The sequence below is a fragment of the Balaenoptera ricei genome, chromosome 8, assembly GCF_028023285.1.
Source record: "Balaenoptera ricei isolate mBalRic1 chromosome 8, mBalRic1.hap2, whole genome shotgun sequence".
Lineage (NCBI taxonomy): Eukaryota > Metazoa > Chordata > Mammalia > Artiodactyla > Balaenopteridae > Balaenoptera > Balaenoptera ricei.
Window position 1 is genome coordinate 105485935 of NC_082646.1, and position 15170 is coordinate 105501104.

A 15170-nucleotide genomic window follows, 5' to 3' on the forward strand; every position below is an offset into this window, starting at 1 on the left:
GAAATGTAAATTCTGACACAAATAGCATATACCATGTGTGTTTTGTGGCAAGTAAAATTGTAGAGTTTTTGCATGCAATCGAAGTTAGTTGTTATCAGATTAAAATAGACTGTCCAAACTATAAAAAGCTTTATGCAAGAATATGGTAACCAGAAAGGAAACACTGACAGTAGATACAAAATGATAAAGAGGAAAGTATCAAAGTATATTACCACACACACAAAAAGACATTCTCATTGATTTGTTCCAAAGTTCAATTCATTCCTTTGATCTCATTGAAACCCTTCAATATTACAAGGGGGCAAAATTAGGGTTCATATCCATGTTTGCTTAGTGGAGACATACAGTGCCTAGACCACATGAGAAACTTCTGTAAGGCAAGGTTGCGCTGAAAACTGAGGTCTTCTCAAGGGGCCTCCCAAGAAAGATGCCCCTGGAAGATGCTGTCCTCAACCAAAAGACATATTCTTCTATATCAATGGGATCAGAGCTGTCCCAAATTTTGGGGAGACAAGAAAATAGGACATAGACAGAAGAATTCTGTGGTATGAGATAAGCTTTCTCTAATCACCAGGGCCCTGAAGTACAAACAGTGAGTGAAGTATTCCAACTTAAACAGAAAACAAAATAAACTTCTTATGAACCCACTTTCTCCTTCAGCTACTGCCCTATTCTCTGATTTCTTTCTTTCCCATTTATATTTTTACCCATTCCTATAACATATTCAACCCCACCAAATTTCTTAAGATCCTAATGTTTTCCATATTTTCACATCCAAATGGTTATTTGTGGTAGCTGGTAAATTCCTCTTCCTAGAAACTTTTTTTGGCCACCAAACCCTACTCTGTTTTTGTTTTACTAACTCATTGCAGGCTTCTCTTTCTCATTCTCCTGTGCTGACTCTTCCAACACTGGAGTGCTGAAGGGCTCAGGTCCTGAATATTTTCTCTTCTTTATGTGTACCCACTCTCTTCATCTCTTTACTGATGGCTCCTAAATTTACATCTCCAGCATAGCTTCTCCTGTAAACCCCAGGTTTTAAAACTTGCTCTACCTTCAAATGACATCCAGAATCTGGCTGACCCTAACTATCTGCACTATAACTTCCCAAGTCTAAGTCGCTCTCATTTCTCATCTGGACTATTGTCCCCTCCTCAATTTCTCCGAATAAATCTTCATGTAAATCTTTTAAAATTTATCATGTGATGTCAAATCTCTGCTCAAATATCTCTTATGGCTTCCAACTCATCCAGAATGAAAGTCAACACTGTTACACTCAAGTCCATGTTAGATTTAGTCCCTCTCTGTCTCTTTTATCTTTCTTGTGTTATCTAACTTTGTTATAGACACACCAGTTTCCTTTATGTCTCAAAAGATACCGGGCATACTCCCACTGCCTTTCTTTTCCCCACAAAATACTTACTTCAAAAATTTTTTAGTTCTTTCAGTTCTCTAGCCAATTGCTACCACATTTGAGAGAATTTCCCTATGCATTCTCCTTACATGTTAATATTTCCTTGTTCTGCTTCATCTTCACACCACTTAGTACTCCCAGCTATATATTTGAATATTGTCTATTTCCTCATTATTCAAATAGAAGAGGTATGTTTTGTTCTGTGTTGTATCACGTTGAAGAATTCTTGGCACATTAAGAGTTTTGGAAACATATTAAGTGACTGTGGAATATTGAATAAAAGGAACATGAGAAAGCCCGAGGTATTGGGATCCAATCATATAACCCACAAAATATCATTTATTTCAATAAGAAGGATTTAATATGGGGAACTAAGTTGCAAATTTTCCAACAAGTGGTGGCAAGACAATTTAGGTCATCAGTAACAAGAAGCTGCTACCACAAGTCTAGACAACACATAGAGGAGTTGGTGCTACCAGAGGAGGTTCAGGTTCCAGAGTCACCCAGAGGAGCCTGGAAGAAATGGACCAGGTGGTGGTTGCTGGAGAAACAGAGGAGATATTGTCACTGGTGAAGTCACTGCTTCCCTTCTCCTTTTGCTCTCCAATCTTTCACCATCACCTCCTACTGCCCGAACCATAGTCCAATTGGCAAGGCCATCTGGAAATGTAGTTTGCAAGGACACCAACCTGGTTATTAAGTTCTATTGGGGTTCAACTCTAGCAAAAGCTGTGATATCCACCTATATTTGTGTTCAGAATGGGATATACTTCCATCACAATCTTTTAAAACAAATCCTCTAACCTCTCTATATGTTATGCTTTCTGCATTGTATAACAGATCCTTTGTTTTCAGAAACACCTATTCTGTTTTATTGGTCAGCTTGTCTCCTCCTGTTCCTATAACTCAGTGTTTCTTTAACTTCAGTTACTCACTTGTTTTATGTATCTTTAAAATCTGGGTAAGAAAGTCACTTACCTTTGTTCTTTTTCAAAATTAGCATAGCTATCAGCAAAACATTCTTATTCCACGTACACTTTTAAACTTGTGAGCACTGAAATTTACATACAGAAGGGTATATTAAAATATAAGTATATTTTAAGAATTATTATAAAGACAACAACTGTTTAACCACCACCCAAATTAGAAAATATACTAGTAAATAAGATGATACACATTTTCTGTACAAAGTAATATTCCTTCTTACCATTTTATTAATAATGACCCTCTAAATGTTTATAGTAATCATTTCAATTCATATCATTTTGTTGTTGTTTATGGTTCCTTTATTAGATAAAATTTACACATGGTCAAATGTACAAATCCTAAGTTAAAATTCAATGTATTTGCATAAATTCATATACTAGTGTCATCTACAATCCTTTCAAGGGGCAGATTAATTCCATCATCCAGAAAGCTCTTTTGTGCTCATTCCTCAGTCAGAATTGTCACATAGCCCTCACTTCTCTTCCAATATATATTTCACTAGGTATTAGGTTTATTATTAACCTATAATTAGAATTACAGGTTAATATTTTTGTATTTGGCTTTTTCTCAGTATATTGTACATGAAATTAATGTATGTTTTGTTTGTATCAATATTTTATTCCTTTTTATTGCTGTGTAGTATTACATAGAACGGACTTGGAAGTATTCCCAAACCACATTATCTGATAAGGGTTTAATACTTAAGGAACTCCTACAACTCAACAGCAAAACCCAAAACACTACTTTAAAAATAGGCAAAGAACCTGAATAGACATTTCCCCAAAGAAGACATACAAATTGCCAGCAGGTATATGGAAACTTGCTCAAATTCACTAACCATCATGGAAATGCAAATCAAAAATACAACAGGAAATCATCTCAACCTCTTAGAATGGCTATGATGGAAAAAAATTTATGTTTTAAGGCAGGATGAGAAAATTTAAGCATAGCATATTCCCTGCCCATATTGAACTCTCCTTAGTAGGCAATGTGCTTCTGCATTATACATTAACCAGACCTCCTGAAAGGAGGGAATGCATGCTTGATTTAACAGGTCATGGTGACCTGCTCCTTGCTTGGTATGTGCAGAACTGGACTATGTATCTTTGGTGAACTTGATGTAAAATGTCAGTGTGTCATTTTGATGTAAAATTCTTTGTCTCAAAAATGTATGTGACTGTGCTTTTGACTTCTAACAAACGGGATAGGCTTCAGAATTTTCTGGAAGGCTTTCTCCTGGGTTATAATGCTCAGCTTGGCTCGAATAAAATTCTTTATTTCTCCCTTTTGATTGAAGATTGATTAATTTTCATCAGCAGCTATCATCTGAAAATGAGAGATAATAAGTTATGTTCAGTAAAGGGGATACTTGTACACTGTTGATGCTGATGTAAATTGGTACAGCCACTACGGAAAACAGTATGAAGGATCCACAAAAAAAAATTCTTTTTAAAAACACCATAAAATCCAGCAATCTTACTTCTTGTCATATATCCAAAGGGAATGAAAACAAGATAATTAAAAGTTACCTGCACTCTCATGTTTATTGCATCATTATTTACAATAGCCAAGATATGGAAGCAACCTAAGTGTCCATCTACAGATGAATGGACAAAGATATGATATATGTATAAAAAATGGAATGTAATTCAGCCATGATAAAAATGGAAGTGCTGCTATTTGTGACAGCATGGATGGACCTTGGGGACACTGTGATAAGTGAGATTAAGTTAGACAGAGATTGACAGATTCTGTAGGTAACTTAGATGTCCAATCTAAAAAAGAAAAAGGAAATTCATGGAACAGAGAGTAGGATAGTGGTTATCAGGGGACGGGGGAAATGGGGAAATGTTCAATGTTACAAACTTGCAACTAGTAGATAAATAAAGTCTGGAGATGTAATGCACAGCTAGCGATTATAGTCAACAATACTATTTTATAAATGTCAAACTTGATAAGTTAGATCTTAATTGTTTTCAACACAAAAAATAAATAATAATTTTGTGACATGAGTAAAGTGTTAGCTAACACTATGCTGGTAATCATATTGCAATATACAAATGTATCAAATCAACATGTTGTGTACATTAACCTTATACAGCTTATATGTCAATTATATTACAATAAAGAACAAGCAAACAAAAACTTGAAACAATCCAGATGGCCTTCCCCAGAAGATTGGTTAAACTAACTTTTGCATATACATTTTGTGTACTCACCAATAAAAAGAAAACAAACTATAGATAAACATAGCAACTTGGATGGATACCTGTATAATTTTGCTTAGTGAAAAAAGCCAATTCCAAAAGATTACAAATCAAATTATTTCTTTTTTAAAATTAAAAAATTTCTGCTTATTGAGATAAGATTTATATAAAATTGTGTACGTTTAAAATGTACAACATAATGATTAGATATATGTACATGTTGTGAAATAATTACCACAATAAGGAATGTTAACATATCCATCACCTCACATAGTTATATATATTTTTTGTTGAGCACTTTAAAAATCTAATTTTTTAGGAACTTTCAAATTTACAGTAAAATATTGCTGACTCTAGTCAACATGCTGTACATAACATTCCCAGAACTTATTAAGTGTATAACTGGAAGTTTGTGCCCTTTGAACACATCACTCAATTCTGCTACCCGTGGCAACCAACCTGGTAATCACTTCCCTGTTTCTATGAGTTCAGGCTTTTAAGATTCCACATATATGGAAGGTTATACAGTGTTTGTCTTTCTCTTTATGACTTATTTCACTTAGCATAATGCCCTCAAGGAGTCATCCGTGTTGTAAATGGCAGGCTTTCTTGATTTTTCACATGGCTGAATAATATTCTTCATATTATTTATCTATTATATCTGTATCTATTATATTTCATCTATCTATATCTCATAGGTGGTATATACATATATTTTTCTAATTCTCTTATTGGTGGATACTTAGGTTGTTTCCATGTCTTGGGTATTATAAATAATGCTGCAATGAACATGGTAGTGCAGATATCTCTTTAAGATAGAGATTTCATTCTTTTGGTTAGGTACCCAGAAGTAGGATTGTTGGATCATATTGTGTTTATATTTTTAATACTTGGAGGACCCTCCATACTGTTTTCTTTAGTTGCTGTTCCAATTCACATTGCTATCAATTGTCTACATCTGTTCTTTTCCTCCACATCTTCACCAGCACTTAACATCGCCCCTCTTTTATACAATAATTGTTCTAACAGGTGTGAGGTAGTATCTCATTGTAGATTTGATTTACATTTCCCTGATGACCAGTGATGTTGAAATCCTTGTCATGAATCTGTTGGCCTTTTGAATATCTTCTTTGAAGAAATGTCTATTCAGTTCCTCTGACCATTTTTAAATAAGATTGTTAAGGTTGGTTTTTTTTTTTTTGTAATTTGATATATAGTTTATGTGCAATATTGTGTCATTTTCAGGTGTATAGCATAGTGTTTCAGGGATTTTTAAGATTTTTTCCATTATAGGTTATTACAAGATATTGGGTACAATTCCCTGTACACAGTAAATCCTTGTTGCTTATCTATTTTATGTATAGTAGTTTGTTTCTGTTAATCCCATACCCCTAATTTGTCCCTTCCCACTCCCTCTCCCTTTCGGTAACCATAAATTTGTTTTCTATGTCTATCAGTCTGTTTCTGTTTTGTATATACATTCGTTTGTATTATTTTTTAGATTCTACATATGACTGATATCATATAGTATTTGTCTTTCTCTGTCTAACTTACTTCACTCAGCATGATATTCTCTACATCCATCCATGTTCCTACAAATGGCAATATTTCATTCTTTTTCTTGGCTGAGTAATGTTCCATATATACTTATGGAATATATCTTCTAAATTCAGTCATCTGCTGATGGACATTTGAGTTGCTTCCATGTTTTGGCTATTGTAAATAATGCTGCTACAAACATTAGTGTGCCTGTATCTTTTCCAATTAGTGTTTTGGTTTGGGGGGGATGTATACCCAGGAGTGGAATTGCTGGATCATATAGTAGTTTCTTTTCCAGTTTTTTTTTGAGGACTCTCCACACTGTTTTCCATAGTGGGTGCACCAATTTACATTCCGTTTGGCAGTGTACAAGGGCTCCCTTTTCACCATATTTTCAGCAACATTTGTTATTTGTGGTCTTTTTGATGATAGCCATTCTGACAGCTGTGAGCTAATACCCCACTGTGGTTTTGATTTGCATTTCTCTAGTCATTAGCGACGTTGAGCATCATTTCATTTGCCTGTTCGTCATCCATTTGTCTTCTTTGGAAAAATGTATGTACAGGTCTTCTGCCCATTTTTGTTCAGATTGTTTCTTCAGTATTGCAAGCTGTTTATATATTTTGGATATTAACCCCAAGTCAGCTGCATCAATTGCAAATATTTTCTTCCATTTTATAGGTTGTCTTTTTGGTTTTTGATTGTTTCATTTGCTGTGAAAAAACATTTAAGTTTCATTAGGTCCCATTTGTTTATTTTTTATTTTATTTCCATTACTCGAGAAGGTAGGCCAAAAAAGATCTTGCTGTGATATATGTCAGAGTGTTCTGCCTATGTTTTCCTCTAAGAGTTTTATAGTATCTGGCCTTACATTTAGATCTTTAATCCATTTTGAGTTTATTTTTGTGAATTGTGTTAGGAAGTGTTCTGATTTCATTCTTTTACATGTAGCTGTCCAGTTTTCCCAGCACCACTTATTGAAGAGGTTGTCTTTTCTCCATTGTATATTCTTGCCACCACTGTCAAAGATAAGGTGACCATATGTGCAAGGGTTTATCTCTGGGCTTTCTATTCTGTACCACTTGATCTATATTTCTGTTTTTGTGGCAGTACCATACTGTCTTCGTTACTAGCTTTGTAGTATAGTTTGAAGTTGCAGAGCCTGATTCCTCCAGCTCCGTTTTTCTTTCTCATGATTGCTTTGGCTATTCGGGGTCTTTTGTGTTTCCATACAAATTGTAAAACTTTTTGTTCTAGTTCTGTGAAAAAATCCATTGGTAATTTGATAGGGATTGCACTGAATCTGTACATTGCTGTGGGTAGTATAGTCATTTTCACAATGTTGATTCTTCAAATCCAAGAACAAGGTATATCTTTCCATCTGTTTGTATTATCTTTGATTTCCTCCAGCAGTGTCTTATAGTTTTCTGCATACAGGTCTTTTGCCACATTAGGTAGGTTTATTCCTAGGTATTTTATTCTTTTTGTTGCAATGGGAAATGGAAGGGTTTCCTTAATTTCTCTTTCAGATTTTTCACCATTAGTGTACAGGAATGCAAGAGATTTCTGTGAATTCATTTTGTATCCTGCTACTTTACCAAATTCATTGATTAGCTCTAGTAGTTTTCTGGTAGCATCTTTAGGATTCTCTATGTACAGTATCATGTCATCTGCAAACAATGACAGTTTTACTTCTTCTTTTCCGATTTGGATTCCTTTTATTTCTTTTTCTTCTCTGGTTGCTGTGGCTAAAACTTCCAAAACTATGTTGAATAATAGTGGTGAGAGTGGGCAACCTTGTCTTGTTCCTGATCTTAAAGGAAATAGTTTCAATTTTTCACCATTGAGAACGATGTTGGCTGTGGGTTTGTCATATTTGGCCTTTATTATGTTGAGGTAAGTTCCCTCTATGCCTACTTTCTGGAGGGTTTTTTATTATAAATCAGTGTTGAATTTTGTCAAAAGCTTTTTCTGCATCTATTGAGATGATCATATGGTTTTTCTCCTTCAATTTGTTAATATGGTGTATCACACTGATTGATTTGCGTATATTGAAGAATCCTTGCATTCCTGAGATAAACCCCACTTGACCATGGTGTATGATCCTTTTAATGTGCTGTTGGATTCTGTTTGCTAGTATTTTGTTGAGGATTGTTGCATCTATGTTCATCAGGGATATTGGTCTGTAGTTTTCTATCTTTGTGACATCTTTCTCTGGTTTTGGTATCAGGGTGATGGTGGCCTCGTAGAATGAGTTTGGGGGTGTTCCTCCCTCTGCTATATTTTGGAAGAGTTTGAGAAGGATAAGTGTTAGCTCTTCTCTAAATGTTTGATAGAATTCACCTGTGAAGCCATTTGGTCCTGGGCTTTTGTTTGTTGGAAGATATTTAATCACAGTTTCAATTTCAGTGCTTGTGATTGGTCTGTTTATATTTTCTATTTCTTCCTGGTTCAGTCTTAGAAGGTTGTACTTTTCTAAGAATTTGTCCATTTCTTCTAGGTTGTCCATTTTATTGGCATATAGTTACTTGTAGTAGTCTCTCATGATCCTTTGTATTTCTGCAGTGTCAGTTGTTATTTCTCCTTTCTCATTTCTAATTCTGTTGATTTGAGTCTTCTCCCTTTTTTTACTATAGAGTCTGGCTAATGGTTTATCAATTTTGTTTAACTTCTCAAAGAACCAGCTTTTAGTTTAATTGATCTCTGCTATTGTTTCCTTCATTTCTTTTTCATTTATTTCTGATCTGATCTTTATGATTTCTTTCCTTCTGCTAACTTTTGGGGTTTTTTTCTGTTTTTTTATTCTTCTTTCTCTAATTGCTTTAGGTGTAAGGTTAAGTTGTTTACTTGAGATTTTTCTGGTTTCTTAAGGTAGGATTGAATTGCAATAAACTTCCCTCTTAGAACTGCTTTTGTTGCATTCCAAAGGTTTAGGGTCATCGTGTTTTCATTGTCATTTGTTTCAAGGTATTTTTTGATTTCCTCTTTGATTTCTTCAGTGATCTCTTGGTTGTATAGTAACATATTGTTTAACCATGTGTTTGCATTTTTTGCAGTTTTTTCCCCTGTAACTAATATCTAGTCTCATGGTGTTGTGGTTGGAAAAGATGCTTGATACAATTTCAGTTATCTTAAATTTACCAAGGTTTGATTTGTGACCCAAGATGTGATCTATTCTGGAGAATGTTCTGTGTGCACTTGAGAAGAAAGTGTATTCTGTTGTTTTTGCATGGAATGTCCTATAAATATAAATTAAGTCCATCTGGTCTAATGAGTCATTTAAAGCTTGTGTTTCTTATTTATTTTCTGTTTGGATGATCTGTCCATTGCTGTAAGTGGGGAGTTAAAGTCATGTACTATTATCCTTTTTTTTTCTGAATTTTTGAATTTTATTTTACTTATTTTTTATACAGCAGGTTCTTATTAGTTTTCCATTTTATACATCTTAGTGTATATATGTCAATCCAAATCTCCCAATTCATCACATCATCACACACTCCAGCCACTTTCCCAATGGTGTTAAAAAAAATGTAAATTGTGAAATAAAATAATTTAAGAATTCAAGGGCAAGCATTAATGAGAAAACTATTCATAATGTTTATAATAAATGACATATTTATTTTAATATTTTAAAATTTTATTTTATTTATTATTTATATGGCAAGTTCTTGTTAGTTATCTATTTTATACGTATTAATGTATATATGTCAGTCCCAATCCTCCAGTTCATACCCCACCCACCACCCCACCACTTTCCCACCTTGGTCTCTATACGTTTGTTCTCTACATCGGTGTCTCTATTTCTGTCTTGCAAACCAGTTCATCTGTACCATTTTTCTAGATTCTACATATATGCGTTAATATACTATATTTGTTTTTCCCTTCCTGACTTACTTCACTCTGTATGACAGTCTCTAAGTCCACCCACGTCTCTACAAATGACCCAATTTCGTTCCTCTTTATGGCTGAGTAATATTCCATTGTGTATATGTACCACATCCTCTTTATCCATTCACCTGATACCAAAACCAGACAAAGATGTTACAAAAAAAGAAAACTAAAGGCCAACATCACTGATGAACATAGATGCAAAAATCCTCAACAAAATACTAGCAAACAGAATCCAACAGACATTAAAAGGATCATACACCATGATCAAGTAGGGTTTATGCCAGGAATGCAAGGATTCTTCAATATATGCAAATCAATCAATGTGATAAACCATATTAACAAACTGAAGGAGAAAAACCATATGATTATCTCAATAGATGCAGAAAAAGCTTTTGACAAAATTCAACACCCATTTATGATAAAAACCCTCCAGAAAGTAGGCATAGAGGGAACTTACCTCAACATAATAAAGGCCATATATGACAAACCCACAGCCAACATCATTCTCAATGGTGAAAAACTGAAACCATTTCCCCTAAGATCAGGAACAAGACAAGGGTGCACACTCTCATCACTATTATTCAACATAGTTTTGGAAGTGTTAGCCACAGCAATCAGAGAAGAAAAAGAAATAAAAGGAATCCAAATCAGAAAAGAAGATGTAAAACTGTCACTGTTTGCACATGACATGACACTATACAAAGAGAATCCTAAAGACGCTAGCAGAAAACTACTAGAGATCATCAATGAATTTGGTAAAGTAGCAGGATACAAAATGAATTCACAGAAATCTCTTGCATTCCTATACAGTAATAATGAAAAATCTGAAAAAGAAATTAAGGAAACACATTCCATTTACCATTGCAACAAAAAGAATAAAATACCTGGGAATAAACCTACCTAAGGAGACAAAAGACCTGTATGCAGAAAACTACAAGACGCTGATGAAAGAAACTAAGATGATACAAACAGATGGAGAGATATACCATGTGCTTGGATTGGAAGAATCAACATTGTGAAAATGACTATACAACCCAAAGCAATCTACAGATTCAATGCAATCCTTATCAAACTACCAATGGCATTTTTCACAGAACTAGAATAAAAAATTTCACAATTTGTATGGAAACACAAAAGACCCTGAATAGCCAAAGCAATCTTAAGAAAGAATAACGGAGATGGAGGAATCAGGCTCTGCAACTTCAAACTATACTACAAAGCTAGTAACGAAGACAGTATGGTACTGCCACAAAAACAGAAATGTAGATCAAATGGTACAGAATAGAAAGCCCAGAGATAAACCCTTGCACATATGGTCACCTTATCTTTGACAGTGGTGGCAAGAATATACAATGGAGAAAAGACAGCCTCTTCAACAAGTGGTGCTGGGAAAACTGGACAGCTACATGTAAAAGAATGAAATTAGAACACTCCCTAACACCATACACAAAAATAAATTCAAAATGGATTAAAGACCTAAATGTAAGGCCAGACAGTATGAAACTCTTAGAGGAAAACATAGGCAGAACACTCTGTGACATAAATTACACAAGATCCTTTTTGACCCACCTCCTAGAGAAATAGAAATAAAAACAAAAATAAACAAATGGGACCTAATGATACTTAAAAGCTTTTGCACAGCAAAGGAAAACATAAATAAGATGAAAAGGCAACGCTCAGAATGGGAGAAAAAATTTGCAAATGAAGCAACTGACAAAGGATTAATCTCCAGAATTTACAAGCAGCTCATGCAGCTCAATATCAAAAAAACAAAAACCCAATCCAAAAATGAGCAGAAGACCTACATACACATTTCTCCAAAGAAGATATACAGATTGCCAACAAACACATGAAAGAATGCTCAACATCACTAATCATTAGAGAAATGCAAATCAAAATGACAATGAAGTATCACCTCACACTGGTGAAAATGGCCATCATCAAAAAATCTAGAAACAATGAATGCTGGAGAGGGTGTGGAGAAAAGCGAACCCTCTTGCGCTGTTGGTGGGAATGTAACTTGATACAGCCACTATAGTGAACAGTATGGAGTTTCCTTAAAAAACTAAAAATAGAACTACCATATGACCCGGCAGTCCCACTACCCGGCATATACCCTGAGAAAACCATAATTCAAAAAGAGTCAATTACCACAATGTTCATTGCAGCTCTATTTACAATAGCCAGAACATGGAAGCAACCTAAGTGCCCATCAACAGATGAATGGATAAAGAAGATGTGGCACATATATACAATGGAATATTACTCAGCCATAAAAAGAAATGAAATTGAATTAATTGTAGTCAGTTGGATGGACCTAGAGTCTGTCATACAGAGTGAAGTAAGTCAGAAAGAGAAAAACAAATACCGTATGCTAACACATATATATGGAATCTAAAAAACAAACAAAAAAATGGTCATTAAGAACCTAGGGGCAAGACGGGAGTAAAGACACAGACCTACTAGAGAATGAACTTGAGGATACGGGGAGGGGAAGGGTAAGATGGGACAAAGTGAGAGAGTGGCATGGACATATATACACTACCAAATTTAAAATACATAGCCAGTGGGAAGCAACCACAATGCACAGGGAGATCAGCTTGGTGCTTTGTGACCATCTAGATGGGTGAGATAGGGAGAGAGGGAGGGAGACGCCAGAGGGAGGAGATATGGGGATATATGTATACGTAAAGCTGATTCACTTTATTATACAGCAGAAACTATCACACCATTGTAAAGCAATAATACTCCAATAAAGTTGTTTAAAAAAAAAAAGACTGTTACAAGAGACAAAGAAGGACACTACATAATGATCAAGGCATCAGTCCAAGAAGAAGATGTAACAATTGTAAATATATATGCACCTAACATAGGAGCAAGTCAATATATAAGGCAAATGCCACAGCAATCAGAGAAGAAAAAGAAATAAAAGAAATCCACATTGGAAAGAAAGAATTAAAACTGTCAGTGTTTGCAGATGACATGAAACTATACATAGAACATCCTAAAGATGCTACCAGAAAACTACTAGAGGTCATGAATGAATTCAGTAAATTTGCAGGATACAAAATTAATACAGAGAAATCTCTTGCATTCATATACACTAATAATGAAAGATCAGAAAGAGAAATGAAGGAAACAATCCCATTTACCATTGCATCAAAAAGAATAAAATACCTAGGAATAAACCTACTTAAGGAGGCAAAATACCTGTACTCTGAAAACTGTAAGATGCTGATGAAAGAAATTGAAGATGACATAAACAGATGGAAAGATATATGAATGTTCTTGTATTGGAAGAATCAATACTGTCAAAATGACTATACTACCCAAGGCAATCTACAGACTCAATGCAATCACTATCAAATTACCAATAGTATTTTTCACAGAACTAGAACAAAAAAATCTTAAAATTTGTATGGATACACAAAAGACCACCAATAGCCAAAGTAATCTTGAGAAAGAAAAATGGAGCTGGAAGAATCAGGCTCCCTGACTTCAGACTACACTACAGATGTACAATAATCAAAACAGTATGGTATTGGCACAAAAACAGAAACAGAGATCAAGGGAACAGGATTGAAAGCCCAGAAGTAAACCTACGCACCTATAGTCAATTAATCTATGACAAAGGAAGCAAGAATATACAATGAAGAAAAGATAGTCTCTTAAATAAGTGATGCTTGGAAAACTGGACAGCTCCATGTAAAAAAATGAAATTAGAACGTTCTCTAACACCTTACACAAAAATAAACTCAAAATGGATTAAAGACCTAAATGTAAGATCAGATACAATAAAACTCCTAGAAGAAAACATAGAACACTCTTTGACATAAATCATAGCAATATTTTTTGGATCCACCTCCTAGAGTAATGAAAATAAAAACAAACATAAACAAATGGGATCTAATTAAACTGAAAAGCTTTTGCACAGCAAAGGAAACCATAAAAAAAAAAAAACAACTGAAAAGACAACTCACAGAATGGAAGAAAATATTTGCAAATGAAGCGACCAACAAGAGATTAATCTCCAAAATATACAAACAGCTCATGTGGCTCAATATCAAAAAAGCAAACAACCCAATCAAAAAGTGGGCAAAAGATCTAAATAGACATTTCTCCAAAGAAGACATACAGATGGCCAAAAGCACATGAAAAAATGTACAACATCACTAATTATTAGAGAAATGCAAACTACAATGAGATTTACAATAGCCAGGACATGGAAGCAACCTAAATGTCCATCAACAAAGGGATGGATAAAGAAGATGTAGTACATATATACGGTGGAGTATTACTCAGCTGTAAGAAAGAATGAAATAATGCCATTTGCAGCAACATAGATTACCTGGAGATTATCATACTAAGTAAGTCAGAAAGAGAAAGACAAATATAATATGATATCTCTTATATGCAGAATCTTTTAAAAAATGATACAAATGAACTTATTTACAAAACAGAAACAGTTTCACAGACTTAGAAAACAAACTTATGGTTACCAAAGGGGAAAGGTGGGGGGAGGGATAAATTGGGAATTTGGGATTGACATTTACACACTGCTATATTTAAAATAGATAACCAACAAGGACCTACTGTGTAGCACAGGGAACTTTGCCCAGTATTCTGTAATAACCTAAATGGGAAAAGAATTTGAAAAAGGATAGATACATGTGTATGTTTAACTGAATCACTTTACTGTACACCTGAAACTAACACAACATTGTTAATCCACTATACTCCAATATAAAGTAAAAATTAAATATATATGTAGAAAAATAATAAAGTCAAATTAATTGCCATAAAAAGAATTAATTAGTCATAAAAAGGAATGAAAGAATGGCATATGTTACAACATAGATGAAACTTGAAAACATTATGTTAAGTGCAAAAAAAAGCCAGAAAGAAGCCAGATACAAAGGCCCACATATTTTATAACATGATTTCTATGAAATACATGAATTAGGCAAATCCATAGAGACAGATCTAGATTAGTGGTTGCTAAGAGTTAGGGGTAAAGTGGGGAATGGAGTGTGACTCCTCGTGGGTACAGGTTTCTTTTGTGGTGACGAAAATGTTCTGTAATGAGAGCATAGTCATGGATGCACAACTGTGAACAAATAAAATCCATGTAA